Source organism: Hypanus sabinus, chromosome 2, assembly GCF_030144855.1.
Source record: "Hypanus sabinus isolate sHypSab1 chromosome 2, sHypSab1.hap1, whole genome shotgun sequence".
Classification (NCBI taxonomy): Eukaryota; Metazoa; Chordata; class Chondrichthyes; order Myliobatiformes; family Dasyatidae; genus Hypanus; species Hypanus sabinus.
The window spans coordinates 28,912,257-28,935,972 of NC_082707.1; the positions used below are offsets into that span (position 1 = coordinate 28,912,257).

At 43.5% G+C, this 23,716-nt stretch overlaps 1 protein-coding gene across 4 annotated transcripts in view; it reads left to right on the forward strand.

Annotated features, from left to right (window-relative positions):
* Nucleotides 1-5,239: 5,239 nt before the first annotated feature.
* LOC132407396 (transcription factor Dp-2-like) overlaps nucleotides 5,240-23,716 on the forward strand; it is a 261,808-nt gene continuing 243,331 nt past the window's right edge. For 2 of the 4 annotated variants that reach the window (XM_059993849.1, XM_059993882.1), the window contains exons 1-2: nucleotides 5,240-5,685; nucleotides 7,043-7,208. The gene's annotated coding sequence lies outside the window, so the exon portion shown is untranslated. The remainder of the gene's footprint in view (nucleotides 5,686-7,042; nucleotides 7,209-23,716) is intronic. The other 2 variants (XM_059993859.1, XM_059993868.1) reach the window with 2 other exon arrangements.

Here is a 23,716-nt window from a genome sequence, read left to right on the forward strand (position 1 = left end):
ATATTGTTCAGATCAAGTTCAATTGTTATTCAAACTATACATGGATGGATACAGCTGAGTGATACCCCATACACACTACACCAGCCAGTAGGTGTTTTCAGATTTACACACTCTGGAGAACGTTTTAGAAAAGCTCCGTCTTCGGGGGAGGAAAACGCCATTTCAGTGTGGACAGAGGGTCAAAATATAGAAAAAAGCTTTGGTTACAGATTTATCCGGTCCAGTATAGACGTAGCCTAAGACAGCATTCCTGAGGCCAAGGTGCTAAAACATGTGCATTCAAGGTGCAAGAAAAATATTGCCACGTAAGCAAGCACATTTCTTAGTCAGAGACCCTGAGCGACAAGTCTTGCAAATTGATGGTTCTCGGTAATCCAGCCTGTCATTCCACTCATTGAACACCAGAGGGCAGTACCAACACAGCACGGATGCCATGCTGCAGCAGGCAAGCCCACAGCTTGAGGCCTAGTCTGCACTACACAAGACACTATGCTGCTGCCTTGCCAAGGGAAATCGGCCTGCAGCAATCCACATCCAATGAGCAATTGCAAGAGGAAATCCAAGACACTCTGTTTCGCTGCATACAAAGTCCAGTGCCTTCCAGTGGCAACGCGGTCTGCAGCCAGGTCAGCTCCTCTGAACCCAATCTGGCTCACCTGGCAGCACAGCACTCTCCTCCAAACCACCGGCTGGCTACTCCAAACAATGAGCAGATCACTGATGTGGGAGACCTGCTATACCCATAGTTATTGGAATTAAGTATAGACTTATGATCATTCAAAAACACATTAAACAAAGAAGAGAACGCCTTTGGTTGGCCCCCAAGAGGCTGCTGAGTGTGCACGCATTACTTTCTTGCTGTCTTCTTCATCTAATAAAGTGCTATTTCTCTTCTTGAACAGCCCTGGCAAGAGGCCTTGAAAGGGAAGTGTCTATCACAATGAGTGGTTGGAAAGGGTCTTTTTTCTCTTGAGTGAACCATCCTGAGGAATAAAGTCCACATGCAAACAAGAGAAAAATCTGTATGTGCTGGAAATCCAAACTACACACACACACACAAAATGCTGGAAGAACTCAGCAGGCCAGGCAGCATTTGTGGAAAAGAGACGCTTCTGCTGTTTCTGGCCGTGACCCTTCAGCAGGACTGGGGAAAGAAGAGTATATTTAAGGTGGGGGGGGGGAAGGTGAAGTAGAGAGCTGGGAAGTTGATTGGTGAAAGATACAGGGCTGGAGAAAGGGGAATCTAAGAGGACAGACGGCCATGGAGGAGAGAAAAGGGGAATGAGTGCGAGAGAGAGGTGATGGGCAGGCCACGGAGATGAGGTGAGAGAGGGAAAAGGGGATGGTGAATGGGGGGGTGGCTGGGCATTACTGGAAGTTCAAGAAATTGATGTTCATGTCATCGGGTTGGAGAAATACAAGGTGTTGTCCCTCCAACCTGAGTGTGACCTCATCGCGACACGTCCGCACGACTGCCTTTGCCAAAATATCTGTGGCAGATTGAAATTCATCTGTCTGTCTGGACTCCTATCTTTCCAGTAAGGGATACTCTCCATTCTGTAGTGTAGTGTTTCTCCTCAGATTAAAAATGGAACTGGCCACGTGCAATGGTCCATCCATAATGTAGTGTTGGTCTTTAGTGTTGCATCAGCATGTACATCACTACAAGCTGCAGCAGTGAGGATAAAACCTCTTGGGCAGCTATAGAAATGAACCGTCAAGCCGGGAAGTAGCAGCATAAAGAGCAAGAGCAACCCAACATGGATGAGACTAAAGCGCTGCCATCCAGTCACATCCAGCTGTGAACAGAGATGATAAGTAAACAGATCCCGGAAAGAGAAGGCCCAAGCACTTACCCAGCCTCAATGATGGCAAGGCACTGTGATACAAATGCTAAAGATGAGGCTAAGCATTTGTAACCGTGTGCAGCCGGAACTGCTGAGCAGATGAGGCATCTTGGGTCTCTCCTTGAGCCAACACAGAATCCAATCTCCAACTGATTTGATTCACTCTATATAAGATGAAGGCATAGCTGATGGAAAGTTATAGGAGCAGACACCATTCTGCCTGTGGTGCTTCTGGTCAGACTGCTTTAACATTGGCATCTGCTATACAGGTAGGAAACATTTTGCCCAGCAAACCCAGAGATGTCCTTCAAGAGTAGGAGAAAAGCAGACTAGGTAATGATTACCCAAAGTAACAGATGGAAGCATTTATCCTCTGTTAGCCTCCTTGTTAATACCCAGGTTGGTTATTTCAAGGATCAGGTTTATAAAGCAAAGATGGGGGAAGATCTGAACTGAATATACATATGTTGGGTGGACCGGTTGAATCCAAGAAACTTTTCTGTTCAATTAATGTAATGTTTTCATAAAATACTGGAAAATATTTACAAATTTTTTAGAGTGGTTGTATATTGACAAGTGAAGATCTTTATAGATCAGTACAAGATCCTTCATTTGAATTCAAAATATTTCCTACAAAGATGCGTTAATGGAATGGGAATATCTCAAGATAAATGTACACAGATAAGAAAAAGTCATTAAGACCATGCAAAAGCTAAGAAATCATTGCTGGAGTTAAATATAAATATACAAGTATAAATCAGCCTTAAATGCCCATTCCCCACCCTTCTGGGTGCACACTGGCTGCTGCGTGTACCATCTACAAAATACACACTGAATGATAAGGACTGCAGGGGTTCAGGAAGGTGGATGACCATTACCTTCTCAAAGGCAATTAAAGATGGTGTCCTTGCCAGATTTCAATCATACACCTTCACTTAATTTATCTGTTACCTGTGCTGCCACTGCAAGCAAGTTTGTTCTTGTTTTAACCTGTACCTCAACACATGACACTAAACTTGACTGGAACTCAGAGCAACTCACAAAGTACTGGTGGAACTCAGGCATCCGGTGGCACCAATGAAATGGGCCCATTTCCCTCCATTGATGCTGCCCGACTCGCTGAGTTCCTTCAGGGTTTTTCATGTCGCTCCAGACTGCAACATCTGCAATGTCTTGTGTCTCCATTAAAGTTAATTTAACTCTGAACCCACAGAAGAAGTCACCCTTGAACCTGAACAACTAAGGAGGATAAAATGTATAGTTGGGATCACGTTACAGAGACCATTTATTATTCTTAGAGAGATTACAGAACTCTGAGCACCGGAAAAGTTAAGATGAGGAAATATTAATGAGGTAGTTTGTTATCTTTAGAACACAGGAAGTTTAGAGCTGCTTACTTTTTTTTAAATAACTTATAAGAGGCTAGTAATCCTGAACAGAAATAACTCATTTCCCTCAGCAGAGACTGTTCTGAGATTTAAGATAGTAGATAGAATTAGAGGGAGCAAAGACTTCTTTCTTCTCCAAGAGGATAAACTCATTAGGTGAATGGATAAAAGAGCAGTAACATTCATAACGTGAAAGACACATAGAGTGCTGGAGGAATGTAGGCAACATGCATGAACAGTTGGTGTTTTGCACTGAGACTCTTCATCAGGAATGAAAATCAGTTCCTCAGTATTTTGTGTCTGATGTTCAAGATTTCAGCATCTGCAGAATCTTTCGGGCCAACATTCATCAGTGATGTCATCCTTTTTCAAAGTATGGGGTTTCCCTTCCTCCATCATTGACACTGTCCTCACCCACATCTCCTCCATCTGTGCTCACCCCATCTTCCCACCGCCTTCACAGGGATAGACTTCTGCTTGTCCTCACTTACCACCCCATGAGCCTCCACATTCAACACATCATACTCCGCACCTTCCACCAACTTTAGCAGGATTCTCCTACGTTTACCTCTCCCCCATCTCTGTTTTCCACAGGGATCACTCCCTCCACGATTCCCTTGTCCATTTGTCCCTCCCCACTAATCTCCCTCCTGGCACATATCGCTGACAAGAGACAGAAATACTCCACCTGCCCATTCACCTCCATTCAGTGCCCCAAATAGTCCTTCCAGATGAGGCAACCTGCAAGTCGGTTGGGGTCCTTGATTGTATCTGGTACTCCAGATGTGGCCTCCATATTGGTGAGACCTGATGTAAACTGGGGGACTGCTTTGTCAAGCACCTCCATTCCTAATGCCAAAAGCAGAATTTCCTGGTGGCCATTCCTATCCCGACATGGCCTCCTCTTTTGTCACGAGGAGGCCATTCTCAGAGTGCACGAGCAACAGCTCATATTCCATTTAGTTAGCCTCCAATCTGATGGCATGAACATCTATTGCTCCTTTCAATAAGAAAATTCCCTTCCCATTCCTCTATTCCCCACCCTGGCCTCTTCTCCTCATCTGCCTATCACTCCCCCCCCCCCCCCCCCCCCCCGTGCTCCTCCACTCTCCTCTCCGATCAGATTCATTCTTCCCCAGCCCTTTACCTTTCCCACTCACCTGGCTTCACCTATCATCCTCTAGCTAATTCTCCTTCCCCTCTCCCCACTTTTTTTTTCCTGGCATCTTCCCTCTTCCTTTCCAGTCCTGAGAAAGGTTCTCAGCCTGAAACGCCAACTGTTTATTCATTTCCATGGATGCTACCTGACCTGTTGAGTTCCTCCCAGCATTTGTGTGTGTAGTTCTGGATCTCCAGCATCTGCTGAATCTCGTGGTTAACAATCATCATGCTTAGGTATTGTTCGTTCGTAAACCTGAAGGGAACAGGACCAAAGTCATGAAGATGGAGTACTTCAGTAGCTACGTTTCGACTAGCATGAGCATGATGGGCCGAAGGATTATGTGCTGTCAATTTTGGTTTGTATATGTTTTGTTCGTTTATTCCCTAATGTGCTTGAAAAGTCATACCGGTATTGGCACACCTCCCCCCCTCACCCCGCCACGAATCTCACAACCACAACTCTGCGTTCATGTTTTCTTTTCCCCGCTCTGATTACATCCGATCTGCTCGCGTTGCCCAGGGCTCTGTACCATTCGGGGCCAGTCTTCTGTCACAACTTTCACCTCAGCCCTGTTGGTCAGCCTGCCCCGTTGCGTTCCTCCGACCTGCCCTCTGCCCTCCCGATGCCCTGGGCCGCCGCGCGCTGCCTTTGTATCCATTCAGGCCGCGCTGTAACTATTCGTTCACATACAGAAGGCCAAGGTCCAATCAGCTGCGAGCTCTCAGGACCGAGCGTCCAAGTGGTTGGGGCGCTGCTGCGACGCATGCGGAGGCTGCCCAATGAGGAGTGGATGCGTGCGGCGGCCGTCCAATGAGAAGCGGGTGCGTGCGGCGGCCGGGAGGCGGGAGCGCGAGGGCTGCCTGGCTGGATGTTGTTACACTGAAGCTCCCTCATTTTGTGTTTGTATTATTTTCTGTTTTATTTGAAGCGTCTAATTGGCGGCTGATCCTCTTAATAATATCTACGTTGAAGTAGCGCATGAAATTTCTGGACTTTTTTTTTGGAAAGGATTCATTAAAAAAAGAAAATCGTCTTTATTTCTCAATATACAAATATTAGAAATGAGTGTTTATAAGAACAAAAGTTTGTTTCTGTTTTGACATCGTAGTTCGACGTTTCCTTTTCGTTTTTCCTTGTTAATCCGGAAATCCAATTGATCGAGGGGCTAGTGTAGAGGTTCTCTGTTTTTGTTTGAAACCTCTCCGTCTTTGGCAGGAGCTGGTGACAGATTGTGCCAGCTGATTGCTGCCAACTTCCCGGCGACTTCTTGGAGCAAATAAGAGTGATGGTGAGTGACGGATGCAGTTTATCTGCCCGAGAAGCAGGGTGGGGAGGATCCGCGGACACGAGGATAAGTGATCTCTGGGACAAAAATATGAGCACGTAGACTTTGTAAGGCCATGCATTTAAAGGAACTCAGAAAATTAATGTTTTTATTTTTATTGCTAAGCTCCTCCCCCGACAGCGGTGGAAAGCAGAGTTCTGGATATCGTTTATTCTTGTCAGTAAATGCATTTAATATGTCAGTCATTAATCTTCGTCCTCGGGTTTTAAAAACAAGTGCAGAAATTTTCGTGTATTTTTTTTCTGGTTAGGTATAGTAAATTTGTTAATCGGATTATTATAGAATACGTACATAGTTGGTCCAATTTTGTCCGTTTCCTTTTTGAATTTAAAGGCATGTTTTAAATCTAGCTTGAAATTTTATAGGTCCTGAAAGGGAGTAAAATAACAATTTAATGAATGCATTTGTTTTAGCTGTCGATGTTGAAACTTGCTCCTTTTGCTGGTTTGAAAATAAAAGTGCTTTAATTTAAATTAAATTCTTATAAGAATGTGCATTTCAACATTTTTGTTAGGTGGTCAAAGTTAATCAGAGAAGTTCACTTGTTATCCCATTTTGCTCTTCCTGGGAGTCTTATTTCTTGGCAAGGCCGTAAGCATCTTCGAGTGGAGAATGGCCAGTACATGCAGCATTTGCTGTGTAATTAGTTGCTTGCTCCAAACTACAGCCACTGCTATGCGATAAAAATAAGTTGCTTCTTCTGTCAGAACGTTCTTGATCCGTCGATTCCCTTTTCCAAAACAAAACATGCAGAGTGAAATATCAGAGGGCGGAGAGAAGAGGGGATCAGAAAGTTCAATATATATTACTTCCTGACAAAGTTTCAGTATAACATGTTCCTTTTCGTGTTCAGATAGATTACTACATTACTGAAAACAGAAGTACTATTTGTGTGCTGCCAGCTGTTTGAGTGCTCTAGACATTTGGAGGGGATTGGGGAAGGTTAGGGGTCGATATGCGATGATTATGTTTAATCCTAATACATGTCAAAGTATTCTCTGGTAATACTGACAATGATTATTTAAAGTTACGGTCATGAAAGTGTGAATAATAAGACTGAAATTGGACTCTCAACTCGGAGGGAGGGAGGTTTGGGAGTGTGCGAATGCAGTGACGTCACCAAGAAACTGTCTACACCTGGGATGTACTCCAGAAATGAGAAATCACGACAGTGGAAGTAAAAATTTATTCAAAACTGAGATTTATGCGGGTTGAAAAGAGTATGTATGATCTGAATCTGCATCAATCATTCCACCCTGATTCTATTTCCAAATTCTCTCTCTGGTTTTCTCTTCCAAAGGAAAGCTTCCTTGAATAGTGTGGTTCGGTTGGTGATTGTTGACCCCCTCCCATGCCTCCGTCTGGTAACTCTTTGAAAATCAGCTTCAAGTGCAGAAGGTTATAACGTGTACAAAAAGGTTCCACCTTTTGCTGACTTCACCCAAAGGTGAGAGTAGGAATTCAAGGTAAGTTTATGCCCTCTATTTTAGGGAATCTGTGCCTATTGGTGTTCCTCTTTTGCAGGTTAAGCTACAGTATTTCAGCTGAACTTTAGAACTGTAGCTGGGACTGTAGTCTTTGGTATGACTTTAGCTACTTGGTTGTGGTACTGTGGACATTAAAATAGCAAATGTGATATTCTGAAATCAAATATATGCCTCCTTGTTTTTTTTTATATGCTTGCTGAGTTGATGACAGGATATGGATATTGCAAAAGTTTGTACCAACTAGTTAAAATGCTGGACTTGAGTTTTATTTAATGTCTTTGTGTCAACTGGAAAGGGTACACATATCCAATGTCTGTTTGAATAGGTTCCTCTCAGTATACTCAGGAATAAAAGGTACCTGGCCTGGTACATGGATGGGAAGGGTTTTGAGGGACATGGGCAATGTGACTAGCTTAGATTGATGTGAATACCAGAAAATCTGCAGATGCTTCCTCTGCCTGAAAAAGCAGAATCTCCTGGTGTCCATCCATTTCCATTTTAATTCCCATTCCCATTCCAACATGTCAGTCCATGGCCTCCTCTTCTAATGTGATGAGACCATGCTCAGGATGGAGGAGCAACACTTTATATTCCATCTGGGTAGCCTCCAATCTGATGGCATTAACTTTGATTTCTCCAACTCCTGCTAATTGCCCACTCCCTCTCCTGAACCATTTCCCCATTCCCATTACCCTATCTTACCTTATCTCCTTACTTGCCCATTGCCTCCCTCTGGTGCTCCTCCCCATTCCCTTTCTTCCATGGCCTTCTGTCCTCTCCTATCAGATTCCCCCTTCTCCAGTCCTTTATCTCTTTCACCAATCAACATTCCGGCTCTTTACTTCATTCCCTCCTACTCTCCCTGTTTCACCTATCACCCACCACCTTGTACTTCTTCCTCCCATCCCGCTACCTTGCTCTAACTTCTCTTCCTTTTTTCCAGTCCAGATGAAGGTTCTCAGCCCGAAACGTCAACTGTTAACTCCTTTCTGTAGACGCTGCCTGACCTGCTGAGCTCCTCCAGCATTTTGTGCGTGTTGCTTAGATAGATGTGAATCATGGACCAGTTGGGCTGAAGTGCTCACTTCCATGATGTGTGACTCTGCAATTCTAACAGAAGCTCAGGAAGAATCTTGTGAAGAAACTGATTCAAAGATTTGAAAGAGGAGAGTAAAACATACTTTTGACCAGATTGTTAGCGTCTCTTGGAGCAATGAATACTACAAGGAGCAAAAACCATCCATGTTATGCCAGATACTGACTTGCCGTGCTTACTAGCAGATTGAATCAGGAGCTGGGTTTTTTAAAAAAATTGGTTCTAAGCTTGACAGGTACTCTGTCTTGCAGTTTGCTGTAATAACTAAGAGCTATTGCTCTGACAGCAGTTTGAATTTGGACCATTAGACAGTTGTCAAATGAAGCTGCATACAAGTTGAAAGCCAACTTTTAAAATGTGTCTTTTGAGTTTTGGGTACGTTATAGATGGTAAATGTTTCTGTTCCGAATATGTATTCGCCTACTGAAAATATTCTGCACAGGTTTTAACAGAATAGTTAAGCTTACAAACTTTCATTCTTTTGTGCCTAGCTTCCATGTTGGTAGTTTCAAAGTGATTACAATCATGGTGGAGTGACCATGGGACACTCACATCACTACAAGTGGCTCTAATTTAAAAGATTCAAGGAATGGAAGATTAAAAGAAGGTTGATAATTTTACAATATCAAAGGGAGACTGATGGTCTGGAGGAAAGCTCTTTTGGCTGGCTCCTTGAATTAATCTAAAAATCAAAAGCAAACTTTTCAGGAATGAAGTTTGAATATTGTTCTGCATAAAGAGGTGTGTAACAATATGGAACTTGGCAAATAATGATTAATACTATGTTGGTCTTTAATTTGAAATCCGAGTGTGAGATTGTTATTAACTGAAAGATATTGAGGGGTGTAGAAAAAGGTGGCAGATGGTTTTGAAGTGCCACAGTAGACTGAATGGTAAAAGAAACTAGTGTTCTTGTATTGCAGAAAGCCAAAGAAATGTGCGTCAAGAGGTGGGATGCATCAAAAACCCTTTCAATGCTGTGTATTTCACAGCACGATTGTAAAAGGGTGAGTGCGAATGTGAATATGTAACCAGGTGCCCCAGAAGTGTATTTAGAAAGTTGTGCATGCACCTTGGGATGAATCCGTGGAGGGTTGAGGGAATACCAAGCTTATTTTGCACAATGTGCTTTACTGACTTTGAATATAACGACTGTATTTTGCCCTTGACTAGGTGGTGCTCTGGATGTTTGATGCAAATAGTACTGTAGAAATGCAAGTCATTTTTTGCTCAAAGAACTGATGCTTAGCAGCTCTCCTGTTATGAACTGCTCCCCATCTTCCTCAATGGGTCCAGCTAACTTGTAGGAAGTTAGACACACACACACACACACACACACACACACACTACTGTAACGGTGGCGATATACTTCAAAAGGCTGAATGACTAAACCCAACGTATTCGGTTACCAGCTGCATGAATGTTGCAGTAACCACTAGATGCTGGTTACGGATTATGAACTGATGCAGCGCAGCAGCTGGTAATTTTTTTTTTTTTTTTGAAAATTTCATGCCTCAGAAATTGTGGTTGCAAAAACTAGATTCCAATGCAATCTTCACTGACCAACTAAAGCAGATGTTGTCTTAACCAGTTTCCAGTGAAATGAGTTTTATCTTGCACACTGAAACCCCCTCAGTCATAGTTAATCGCTTAATTAATCAATCTTAGTTAATCACCCTGATCACTCTTAGATGTCCAACCTGAAATAGGCCTCTGGACTCGAGGCCTTTCAGCTGAAGATGGAGCAACAGCTTGACACTGGAGAGGGAAGGAAGAATCAGAATCAGGTTTATTATCGCCGGCATGTGACATGAAATTTGTTAACTTAACAGCAGCAGTTCAATGCAATACATAATCCAGAAGAAAAAAATAAGTAAATCAATTAAAGTACGTATATGAAATAGATTAAAAATCATGCAAAAAGCAGAAAAAATATATATTAAAAATGTGAGGTAGTGTTCAATGTGCATTTAGGAATCGGATGGCAGAGGGGAAGAAACTATTCTTGAATCTCTGAGTGTGTGCCTTCAGGCTTCTGTACCTCCTACCTGATGTTAACAGTGAGAAAATGACATGCCCTCGGTGCTAGAGGTCCTTAATAATGGACACTACCTTTTTGAGACACCGCTCCTTGAAGATGTCCTGGATACTTTGTAGGCTAGTATCTAAGATGGAGCTGACTAAATTTACAGCCCCCTGCAGCTTCTTTCGGTCCTGTGCAGTAGACCCTCCATACCAGACAGTGATGCAACCTGTCAGAATGCTGTCCTTGGTACATTGATATAAGTTTTTGAGTGTATTTGTTGTCATACCAAATCTCTTCAAACTCCTAATGAAGTATAGCCACTGTCTTGCTTTCTTTATAACTGCATCGATATGTTGGGACCAGGTTAGGTTCTCAGAGATCTTGGCACCCAGGAACTTGCAGCTGTTCACTCTCTCCACTTCTGGTCCCTCTCTGAGGATTGCTATGTCTTGCCCTTCCTGAAGTCCACAATCATTGAGTGCAAGGTTGTTGCTGAGACACCACTCCACTAGTTGGCACATCTTGCTTCTGTGTGCCCTCTCGTCTCAATCTGAGACTCTACCAACAATAGTTGTATCATCAGCAAATTTATAGATGGTATTTGAACTATGTCTAGCCACACAGTCATGAGTATATAGAGAGTAGAACAGTGGGTTAAGCACGTACTCTTGAGGTGCGCCAGTGTTGACCATCAGCGAGGAGGAGAACATTTGTTCAGCATTTAACCATCGGATTTTAATACACAAAAAAAAGGAGGTCTGCACTTCTTTCATTCTTCTTTAGAACATTCTACAGCTAATGATGTACGCTTGGGCCTTCTGGTAAAGGGAGCTAACATACAGAAAGCAAGCTCTCACAGGCAGTAATCAGTTAATAATTTTTATTTAAATATGGGATAAATATTTGGCTAAGGTTTCAGGGGCAATTCAGCTGCTCCTTTTTCAAATTGTGCACTGGAATCTTCTAAGACCATTTTTGAGAGGAAGTCGGGCTTCATTCTAATGACAGTCTCAGTTTAACATCTCATCTAAAAGTCAGCTCCTTTTAAAGTTGAACTCAGCATTGATTAGAATTGTTAGCCTGGAAATGTTGATTTATGTCGATGAAAATTCTGCCAACTTGACGGGTGCTGACCACATAGCCCCTCTGGCATCGAGGATGTCTTCAGGACCTCCATCATCATATAGGACGTGCTCGCTTCTTGTTACTGTCATCAGAGCGGAAGTACGGGAGCCCGGAGACACATACTGAACACTTTTGGAACAGCTTCTTCCCCTCGCCATCAGATTTCCGAATGGACAATGAACCAATCCATGAACACTACCTCGCTATTTTTTGCTCTCTTTATAATGTATATTTCTTATTATAATTTATAGTATTTTTATGTATTGCACTGTATTGCAAAATAACAAATTTCATGACACATCAGTGATATTAAACCTGATTCTGATTGTGCCGTGTTATTTTGGAAGAATGATGAAACCGTACCCAAGGAAAGGAAGCCGGCTTCTCTGGCTGGTGGCGATGGGTCAGTGGTTATATGGTCGCACTGGGCTGTGATTCGGTCAGGGGCTTTGAAACGGGCGGCCGGAGGGGGATGAGCATCAGAAGTGCTTTGTGGATAGGCCATTGACAGTAGCCAATCAGAAGTGGACGCTCTAGAACAGAGCCTGACTTGGGTGTTTGAGGATTTCTGCCGGGCTGAGGTGAGGATGAGCGTGCGTCAAGAAGGTCCAACCACATCCGTAGTGTTTTCAGTGGATAGGGAGGTTGGACTGGATGCGGGGACAGATATGTAGCTGCTCAACAAGGAGTTGGGAGTAAGGGAATGAGTGTCATGACATAACTTATGGAACTTGGAAGGGTGGTAAGGATTTAAAAGAAATGAACGTAGAGGAAAGGGAAATGATTACCTGCCCTTTGAATGCTGCTGTCATTTGGCTGAGCCCTTTTCCCTCTATTCCAAGTTACAATATGAAGGAGGACTGGGGAACTGCGATTGCTGTACAGTATTCATTTATGGAGCAGCAACTGGCATCAGCTACTTCAGCATAGGTGTGTCAACACTATTGTCTTCATATCTTGGCTCAGATATGTGTTTCGCTTTCCCCAGCTCAATCTTGTAATCTTAGTTAGTCACATCTCCACCCTCACTTCGGGTCTGGACAGCCTCTTCAAAGCAGGGCCACTTGACTAAAGGATTCTAGTCAGACATTGACAGCAGGATGTGTCCCTGGATGTCACTGTGGTGTCCTGAGTGACTGGAGAGTCTGATACATGACAAGCAAACCCTTTAATTAGTCAACAGAGTTAATAATAATGTGTTTCACCCGACCCTGGCCTCTCTCCTTTCTCACCAATGGTCAAAATCAGGTTTAATATATCTGGCGTGTTGTGATGCAGCAGCAGTGCATTGCAATACATAATCATAAAACTGTGAATTACAGTAAAAGCAGATGTATATATTTTTTTAAGTTAAGTAAGTAGCACAAAAAGAGAAGGTGGTGAGTTAGTGTTCAAGGGTTCAATGTCCATTCAGAAATCTGATGGCAGAGGGGAAGAAGCTGTTCCTGAATCATTGAGTGCTTCTGTACCTCCTTCCTGATGGTAGCAATGAGAAAAGGGCTTGTCCTGGGTGGTGGAGAGAGCTAAGGACCCCCATCTTGAAGAAATCACAGGCCACTTTCCAGTCACCGGAAAAAACTCATTTATTGCTCATGATAGATGCTGCCTGACCTGCTGAGTTCCGCCAGTGTTATTCTGGATCTCCAGCATCTGATTTTTAATTTATTTCTTGACATATAGTGTGGAGTAGGTGTTTCCTGCCCATCGAGCTGTGCCTCCCAGCGATCCTCCAGTTTAATGCTAGCCTTGGACTGTGGGAGGAAACCGGAGCACCTGGAGGTAACCCACATGGTAACGGGGAGAACGCACAGTCTCCTTACAGGCAGTGGTGGGAATTGAACCCGGGTCGCTGGTACTGTAAAGTGTTGTACTAACCACTATTCTACCGTGCTGCCCTACTATCCTATCACCCATATGATTTTTCTCGGCTAACTAATGGAATATCAGGGGCAGAAGTGCACATTGGGTCATTGTTATTTGTCATGTCATATAATGTAGGTGATCGTGGTCTTCTCTGTCTGTCTCTATGCATGACCATGATTGTGCTCGACAAATTTTTCTATGGAAGTGATTTGCCATTGCCTTGTGAGCAGTGTCTTTATAAGATGGGTGACCCCAGCCATTATCAATACCCTTCAGAGATTGTCTGCCTGGGGTCAGTGGTCATATAACCAGGACTTGTGATCTGCAGTGGCTGCTCATACGACCACCTGCTCCCGTGGATTCATATGACTCTGATCAGGGGCAGTGGGGGCTGAACAGATGCTGCACCCTGCCCACGGATGACCTGCAAGCTAGTGGAGGGAAAGAGTGGCTTATAGCTCCTACGGTAGAGATGTAACTCCACCATGCCTCATTGGGTACTCCCGAGGATAGGACCAGATTATGGAAGGAGTGCCCTAATGACCTTCTTGCCATCTCTACCAAGGGAGTTTTACAATGTTCCTTCCCTCCGCCAGTCTGCAGGTCACCCTCAGACAGGGCGCAGCTCAGTTGTTCCTGGTTTTAACTGGTTGTGGGATTCCAAGGCAAAAAGCTGCCGTGATTGCCACAGGGCTGTGAAAAGTTAAACCTTGGGAAAGGAAATTTGGATTGTAAAATCACAGAATATTTTGGGTGTTTTGCTGGCATTGTGAAATAGGATTCTTATTATGCTAGTGGAGTATTAACTGATAAGCAGTTAATGTGCAATCAGGTGAGGAGCACCCGAGATGAACCACAAAGATGTTGGTAAAGGAAATGTTTTTAGTTGAAGCAAACCTTTCAAGCCACACGTTGCTCTGTGCCTCAAGTGCACCTGTGTTATTAGTTATGTTTAACTGTTCCTTCTGGTTTTTAAATAAGATGTTTTGACTGTGTCGATTGGAGGTAGAATTAAATAGTGGCCGCTGGAGAGAAATAGCAGGGAATGGGACTCGGTCATCATATAATAAACAGCAGGTCGGAATGCAAACTGCAGTGTGAGAAGGGAATTGAGGAAAGGGTAAAACAACTAATGCACAAAATTTGAATTCATAGTGAGAGTGCTGAAGTGCAGGTGCAATCAAATGCTTCTTGTAATATAATAGGCACCATGGTAGTGTAGCAGTTAAAGATTCAAAGTACATTTATTATCCAAGTATGTATGCAGGATGCAACCCCGAGATCAGTCTTCACGCAGACAGTCAGAAACAAAGAAACACCATGGAGTCTATTCAAAGAAAGCATCTAACACCCAACTCGCAAAATAGAAAGAATAAATCGCACAAGCAGCAAAAAATGAGCAAATAACGCAGAATATTAAACAGCAAGCAGTAGAGTCCATGAAGCAGTCTAGGGACGTTCAGTTTCGATCGGTTCAATTTAGCACTGTATCGTTCGTTGAGTGCAACCGGCAGAGCCTATTCAATCTGTTCAAAATCACACAAAATAGCAGTTGGAAAAGGAGTGATCAGAAACACATATAACATGAACTGCAGAGTTCTCCAAAAGCAATTTGCAAACCACGAACCACGCTGATCAAACTTAACCAAGACTGTGTCTTCCTCCAGCAGCAGTGAGTAAGAGGGAGAGTGTGACCGGTCGAACACAGGCACGTGGAGCTGAACACTCGTTCATCTTCTGCTTTTGTCTTTGCTGAATTCAACCTTGCGCAATACTTTAATTGTCGAGTTGGTCAAGAATTGAAGCCGATCATGGGTTTGTGCTCTGTCATTGGGCTGTGCACTCCGCTCCCGACCTTGCTCTTAACCATGACAAATTTCCTCAGAGACAGCAAGAGCACTGGATCGCTTACAGCAATTGCAGAGAGTAGTAGTACAATGCTGTTGCAGCTTGGGGCGCTCTGGAGTTCAGAGTTCAATTCCAGAAACATTCTGTAAGGAGTGTCTGTACGTCCTCCCCATGGAATGTGTGGGTTTTCACTGAGTACTCCGGTTACCTCCCACAATCTAAAGGCGTATCAGGTAGGTGAATTGTCCCATGATTAGGTCAAGTTTAATCGGGTTGTGGGGTTGTTGGGGCAGCATGGCTCAAAATGTCAGAGGGGCTGTATCGCTAAATAATAAATAATGGGGAAAGCACAGCCACTTACTGTGATTTAGATTTGCTAGGATATTTTTTGTGCAATAGTGAAGATAGTCATCTCATTCTGGAACGTAAAATGAAGGTATTTCTAATAATTTGGACAGTGTAACTGGGAAACGGGTAACCTTTTGCTTTGTAATTGGTAGAACTTATAGAGAAACATGCTGTGCAAATCATTTGTTTGTTATGTGATGTGTCGTACGATCTAGCTGATCATGGTCTTCTCTATCCCTGACCATGATTGTTCTTGGCAAATTTTTCTACAGAAGTGGCTTGCCATTGCCTTCTTCTGGTCAGTGTCTTTACAAAGCGGGTGACACCAGCTCTTATCAATATTCTTCAGAGATTGTCTGCCTGGTGTCAGTGGTCACATTACCAGGACTTGTGATATGCACCAGCTGCTCACATGGCCCGAATTGGGGTGTGGGGGGGGGGGGGACTAAACAAGTGCTATACCTTACCCAAGGTGATCTGCAGGCTAGCAGAGGGAAGGAGCACCTTACACCTCCTTTGCTAAAGACATATCTCAACCCTACCACTCAGCTGTGCAATTAAAACTTCTTTAATCCACCTGTTTTGTTGGTAAGGCCAGTATTACTGCCCATTCCTAACTGCCCTTGAGAAGATCATGGTGATCCATCTTTTTCAACCTCTGTTGTCCTTCTAATTAATGGTGTGGGTGGATAGAGATCTCCAGGATTTGGTGATTTGTTTGAATGTATGTGTTTTGGAGGGGACCTACAGGTGGTGGTGTTCCTTTGCACCTACAATGCCCTTGACTGTAGAGCTTGTAGGTTTGGGACATTAGAATACCCTAGGCTGTTCATTGTTTAGAGTGGTTATAAACTGCTGTTCATGTTGTAGAAACTGCACAATATAACTACTGTAAACATAAGATATTCTGTAGACCTCTGCTGGAAATCTTGAGCAACTTACTTAAAATGTTGGAGGCACCCAGCATCTATGGAGGTCAACGGTTCTTTCCCTTCCATAGATGCTGCTCGATCTGCTGAGTTCCACCGGCATTTTGTGTGTGATGTAGCCAAGAGAGGCAGATGGTGGAGAAGATGCAAATCAAGTAGACGTCTTCGTCTGGAGTGATAAGGAATTTCTTGAGAATTGTTGGGGTTGCATTCATACAGACAAGTGGAGAATATTCCATCATGCTTCTTATGGATTCTGGAGAGGCCCAGTGGTGATAGACGGTAAATCACTTACTGCTGTTGTACCTGTCCAGTAATTGACTTGCTCTTTTAGCTATGATATTTATCAAGGCTGGGGAAAAAGTAGGTTCAGAGGCTAGGTATGTAGTAGCAAGTCTAAGTTTCTGGTCAACAATCATCTCAAAGATATTGACTTAGAAATATAATGCCAAGGGTAAGTGGTTAGACTCTCTTGTTAGAGATGGTCATTGTCTGGCATTTTTGTGAAAGAGTACATTCTGTGCCCTTCCTACATTCAGTGCTTCTAAGTTTTGCTCAACACGAGAGAATTATCAACTGAGGGTGGATGCGTTATTCTTAAATGCTGAAATTGAACCTGCGCCCACCACGTGCTGGCAGCTCATTCCACACTCGCACCACCCTGTAAGTGAAGATGTTCCCCATCATGTTCCCCTTAAACATTTAACCTTTCACCCTTAACCCATGGCCTCTAGTTCTAGTCTCTCACCAACCTCAGTGGAGAAAGCCTGCTTGTATTTACCCTTTCTATACCTCTCATGATTTTGTTCACCTCTATCAAATCCACCCTCATTCTTCTACACTCTATGCAATAAGGTCCTAACTCATTCAACTCAGGTCCCCAGATCCTGGCTACATCCTTGTAAATTTCCTCTGCACTCTTTCAATCTCATTTACATCTTTCCTGTAGGTAGGTGCCCAGAGCTGCACATAATGCTGGAAATTAGGCCTCACCAAAGTCTTATACAATTTCAACATAAAATGTTGGACTCAACTCCAGTATTCAATACTTTAATTTATGAAGGCCAATGTACCAAAAGCTTCCTTTACGACCTTATCTGCCTGTGATGCCACTATGAATAAATTATGTATTTCTATTCCTAGATCCCTCTGTTCTACCGCACTCCTCGGTGCCCTACCGCTTACCATGCAAGTCCTATCCTGATTTGTCCTCTGAAAGTGCAACACTTCACACTTGTCTACATTAAGTTCCATCTGCCATTTTTCAGTCCATTTTTCCAGCTGGTCCTAATTCCACTGTGAGCTTGATAGTCTTTGCTGTCCACTACACTCTCAATCTTTCTGTAATCTGCAAATGTACATATTATCATCCAGGTCGTTAACATAGATAACAAACAGCAACAAAACTCTGTGCACTCCACTAGTCATAGGCCTCCAGTCATCTAACGCCAGCCTGGCTTCTCTTGCAAAGCTAATGTACAATCCCATTTATTACTGTACCTCATCTTGAATACCAAGCGAATGCACTTTCTTGACCAACCTCCCATGCGGGAATTTGTCAAAGTCCTTGCTAACATCCAGGTAGACAAAATCCACTGCATTGCCTTCATCAGCTTTCCTATTATTTTTCTCAAAAAACCTGGTTAGACATGGCCTACCACATTCAGAGCCATTTTGATTATCCCTAATCAGTCCTTGTCTATCCAAATACCACTCCCTTAGAATACCTTCCAATAACTTACCCATTACAGAGGTCAGGCTCACTGGCCTGTAATCTCCTGGTTTATTCTTAGTGCCTTTCTTGAACAGAACAACATTAGCTCACTTCTAGTACCTCACCCGTACCTAGGAACATTTTAAATATCTCTGCTAGGGGCTCTTGCAAATTCTGCACCAGCCTCCCACAGGGTCCAAAGGAATATATTGTCAGGCTTTGGGGATTTATCTACCCTAATTTGCATCAAGACAGTAAGTATCTCCTCGTCTGTAATCTGTATAGGGTCCTTGACCTTAATGCTGTTTTGCCTCACTTCAGTCTCCCATTTAAATACAGATGTAAAATATCCATTTAAGATCTCCCCCATCTCTTTCGGCTCCACACATAATTACTACTCTGTTCTATCCAGTGGACCGGTGCTATCTTGACTCTTGCTATTGTTTGCTCTTACCTGTAGAAGCCCTTAGGATTCTCCTCCCCCTTGTCTGCTAGAGCAACTTTGTGCCGCCTTTTAGCCCCCCCCCCTATTTTTTTGCATTTGTTCGTTTCTGCCGAAACCTGCTATACAGATATTGAGAGATATCGAGTTCCTGGTTTCTTAACCACAGTTCCCTGTTATCCTTGCCCTTTATTCTGATAGGAACATACAAACTCTGTACTTTTAAAATTTCACTGGAAATCCTCACACTTGCCTCTGCCGGCCCCAATCTACACTTGCATATCCTTTCTGATACCACCAAAACTGGCCTTTTGCCAATTTAGAATCTCAACCCTTATTCCAGCCCTATCCCTCTCCATATTTATGTTGAAACTAATGGCATTATAATCATTAGACACCAAGTGTTCCCCGATACAATCTTCTGTCACCTGCCCTGTCTCATTCCATTATAATAGATCTAGTTTTGCACTCTCTCCACTTGGGATCTCTATATACTGGATGGTTCTGGAGCATTATGCTCAAATATATGCCTTCTGTGCTTATGATTCTGTGAAATCACCAAAAAAATAGTGTCCCCAGCTACACCCGACCAGGCTCAGAATATGGTTCCTACAATTATCTTATCAGCCACACCAGAACTCTCAAAACCACAAATTGAAGCAACTCTTCTTTGATCCCAAGGGAAGGCCAAAGAAGGTGACATAAATATGTTGTTATCAATTGCGGAAGTCCTTTGCTAAGATTTCTTAGCCAAATCTGATTAGTATGGTTTAGTACACTGGCAGCATAACCAAGGTGCTGTGTTTTGTCCAGTGTTGTCTGATCACTTGGCCATTAGTTGCAAATAGCCAATTGGGAATCTAGTTATAGCTACCTGTAGTTTTCATTTGCAAGTAATGATTCAGAAAAGGGTTCTATCAATAAATCTGCGATCTGAGTATTCGTTTGCATAGGGTTTTCATGCATAATTTATTATTTCTCAGATTTAGATTTATTTATCACATGTACATGGAAACCTAAGGTGAAATGCGTTGCTTGCATTAACCAACAGGATGTTTAGGGGGGCAGCCCACAAGGGTTGCCACACATTCTGTCACCGACATAGCATTCCCATGATGTTTGTGGAACAACACAGAACGCAAGAGGCAACAAAAAACAGCAACAAAACAAGCCTCTTTCTCCTCTCCTGTCACTCATCCACTCACCCAAATGGACAGTCGTCCAGCCTTCAGGCTTCGGCCGTTGGTCTTTGACTTGCAGATTTCCGATCGACCTTCAGGTAATGACACCAGGACTAGCTGATGGACGACCCTGAATTCTGGGTGAACTGACTGACCGGCCCTTGTGCCCCCTGCTCGCCCCCTGCTGATTCCAGGATCCATCGACCTGGGGCAGCCCGAAATCCATAGGTGTCCTTTGTCGCTCATCCACGTTGCTGGCCTTCAAGTGTAGACTGGAGGTCTGACCTCTGACTCACCCTCATCTTTGTCCCCAAACCCAAACCTGATCCGTAGCTCTCCTCTCTGTCCCTAAAACTGTTTCAATAAAGCTAAAAAAAAAACTATATCTGAGCCATGATCTCAATGGAGACCACAGGTTGCCGCCATCTTGACCTGAAGTTTTTGTAAAGGTGTCACAGCATGAATGTTTTATGATTGATGCGTGTGTTGGGTGTTTGTGGAACTACAAAGTACAGAAATCTGTTTAATGCGATTGCATGCGGGGTAGTTTTTCTCGATAAGTTGCATTTAACTAGTCAGCAATTTTTTTATAGGCCAGTACTGCCTCCCTTTAACTGTGAGCACCAGATATGATTAATCATTGCAAACTGAAAAACAATGGAAAGTATGCAGTCGATCTGAGAGCCAGTTGAAAACTGCAGTGCATCCAAAGTTTGAATGAGTGCTTTATCAAGGGAGCACTTGTATTGCTATCAGCTCAATCATAGAAGTCAGGAAATTCTTGCACTTTCCGCCAAGTTTGGAGTTTGTCCCACTTTGAAAAAACATGCCTGTTGAGTTTTACTTTCTCACTTTCCTAATTCAGAGGCTCAGTGGGAGATTTTTCTGACATCATTTGAACCAGAGGCCTCAATGTTAATATACTTTAATAAATGAAATACCTGTTAAACACCTTCTATTAATATAAGTGATGGTGCCAAAGTAGGGAGTGTTCTGGAGTTATGTGAATATGGGCAGATATTAATTCAAACAAGAACCAAGTTTCAACTCCTATTGTAAATGGAAGTAAGTTCAGGAAGCTTCCAGTCAGCCATCAGTTGATTTAGTGATTGCAAGAAGTACATTGAAGGTTAAAGCACAAGTTGTTCCACAGACTGAGAGATTGCATATGCATGTGTTAAGTATTAAAACAATGGGATTGTGTTCATTGGTTTGCACCAAACTAGGCAACATGGTTAAGGTATTTGCACCATTGTGATTTGAGTGCAAGCTGGTAGACCGGACAGATGTTGTCACTTAGCATATCAAACATGGTCACAGGTATAGGCAACCAATAGTTTTTGTCTACTTACGATATTTGAGTATTCAGAGACAGTCCTGACAGCATTGATTTTGGGTGTCTGGGATTGCTGCCCACAGAAGCTTTTAGACTACTTGTGTGAATTATTTTGTGACAAAGATGTTTGATCATTCAGAGGTGTCTGTCACTGTAGATATGTAATTCAAAGGAAGCATTATCAACCCAAAATCTCGAATGAAACAATGTCATCATGATTATTGAAATTGTTTTGTGTCAGCTCTTGTTACCTTTGATTTTAAGCATGTGAAATGGGATGTACCTTTAGGTATGTGAGCCTCTCCTGAGAGTGCCTCCAGAATGATGCCAGAATAAAGGTTTCTATATCACTGGCTGTCCAGTGACTTGAATCAGTCACAACATTTGGGGGCTCGTTCGGGATATGTTTAGTCTGGCCGGTGACTCAAGCAGTCTAAGGGAGTGAGTATTGTCATGGGTACACACATGCTTCAATCTGTTTAGGTCAGCGGCCATGAGGTCACGAAGTATCAACGAACACCATGGAGAGCTGAGCTTGTAGATTATAGAAGTGTGCGTATGTATGTTTACATCAGGGTCCAGCTGTCAGATGGGTAGTTTAGGTTGCCCGGTGAAACAGAGCTACCAGTTGTGAAACATGGTTACTGATTGTTTTGGAAGATGGGGGAGGGGGGTGTATACTTGTTCAGAGAAACTGTACAGTGGCCTACTTTGAGTGAGAGTGTTTATGTGTTTTAGAATAAGTTTGAAAACTTGGTACAAGAATTTTAAATGCAAGGGAAATACAACAGGTTTTGAGTTCAGTGGTACACAAAGAGAATATTTCAGTGTATGTACTCCGGTTTTAAGAAAGTGCTGTTTAATTTTTATTCATCCCTTACATTTTGCATAACATGGGAATTAGTATGGAAATATTTGAGGGAGAGGTTATACCCAGATGTATCTGGGATGGCACCTATTGAGGTCCCACAATGACAGGTCGGAAATCCTAACGACCTTGACTCTGATTATCACCATTTGTAAGCCCTTCACCACCAGGGAGAAGCCAGGCCTTTTGTCTGAGCTGCCCTCACTTAACGTCGCTGATGGGAATTCAGAATTTTGGCGCAAGCCTGATGAAATGATTGAAATTCACCGGAAGCCCCCAAAAGGTATTCGCGTATTGTTAAAAACAAAACGCCCAAGGAATATGTTAGACTGATGGCACATGAACAACTCTGAGAATGCCAGTACCGAGGACCAGAATCGCTCCTTTCAGGTGAAAGTGAGGCAGAGACTGGGGTGAGGTGGAGTAACTGGGAAATGATAAGGTCAGTGGTTCAGAGAGCTGATGAAACAGCCATGGATTCTGCAGAGCGTACATATCGAGCCTGTGAAGAGTTCTCAGGGTTGGACAACCCAGGGAGGGATGATCCAGCCTTCCTGAAAATGCTGAAGGAAAGCCTGAGCTCAGCTCACTGGGAAGTTTTAGATTTGGGGATAGCAGTGGGATCAGTCTACCCGGTGATAGTATCATGGTCCGGGGAGATAGACCAGAGGAGGGGGAAGAGAAGTGGTCAGCTGCCTGTAGTGGATGTAGCTGCCGTGAAGACACGAAGGAATAGCAAGAGAGGTAGCAGAAAGGACAGAGAAGAGTAAAGGAGGTGATGTGTTACAGTTGTGGCCTATCTGACCATGGTAGGAAGTGGTGCCGTAAAAAAGGGATGGAGGTGTGAGGGTCACCCACCAGGACAAGCAGAAATGGCTCTATCTGATTTGACTGCTGACCTGATCATGGAGCTGGTGAGGACAGCATCCAAGTCAGACAAACGGTTAGTGGCAGCCTCTTTTTCCAATAGTGGTCACCCACAGATGCACACCAAGGGTTTATTAGGGAACCAGCAATGCAATATATTAGTAAGCACGTGGTCGTCAGTATCAATAACTGATCTACCTTTACCCTTCCCTTTGCATATTACCAGCGCAGGAGATGAAACACTGAGGGCGGAGGGAAGTCACCCTCAGCTACTTGAGTTTGAGGAAGTGCAGCTTCCTGAAGATGTTTGGGTGTGCCCAAACAATGAAGTACAAAGCAACAATCACAAGATGCTGGAGGAGCTCAGCAGGCCAGGCAGCATCTATGGAAAAGGGTGCAACTGACGTTTCGGGCCGAGATGGTTGACTGTACTCTTTCCCATAGATGCTGCCTGGCCTACTGAGTTCCTCCAGCATTTTGTGTGCATTGCTTGGATTTCCAGCATCTACAGAATCTCCTTTGTTAATGAAAGGTGCTATCCTGGGAATTGACACACTAAATAAAGCGGGTGTTGTTATAGACTCAGGAAAGGGAGAAATAACATGGGCAAGACTAGAGACAGGGAACATGTGTGACCCAAGCAGGGAGAGGAATCAGGGCACTGTGCAGGGATCGTGTCAGGAGATCCCGGGGGAACTGTCAGGAGCTGTTAGAAGTAATGCTGCTGTCTGCAGAGGCAGCAGTGATTGAAGTGAAGGGGCATGAGGAAAGGAGGAGACAGGGAATGAATGTACAGGTCACGGTGTAGAAGAAAATGAGACGACAGAAATTGGAAGAACCCACT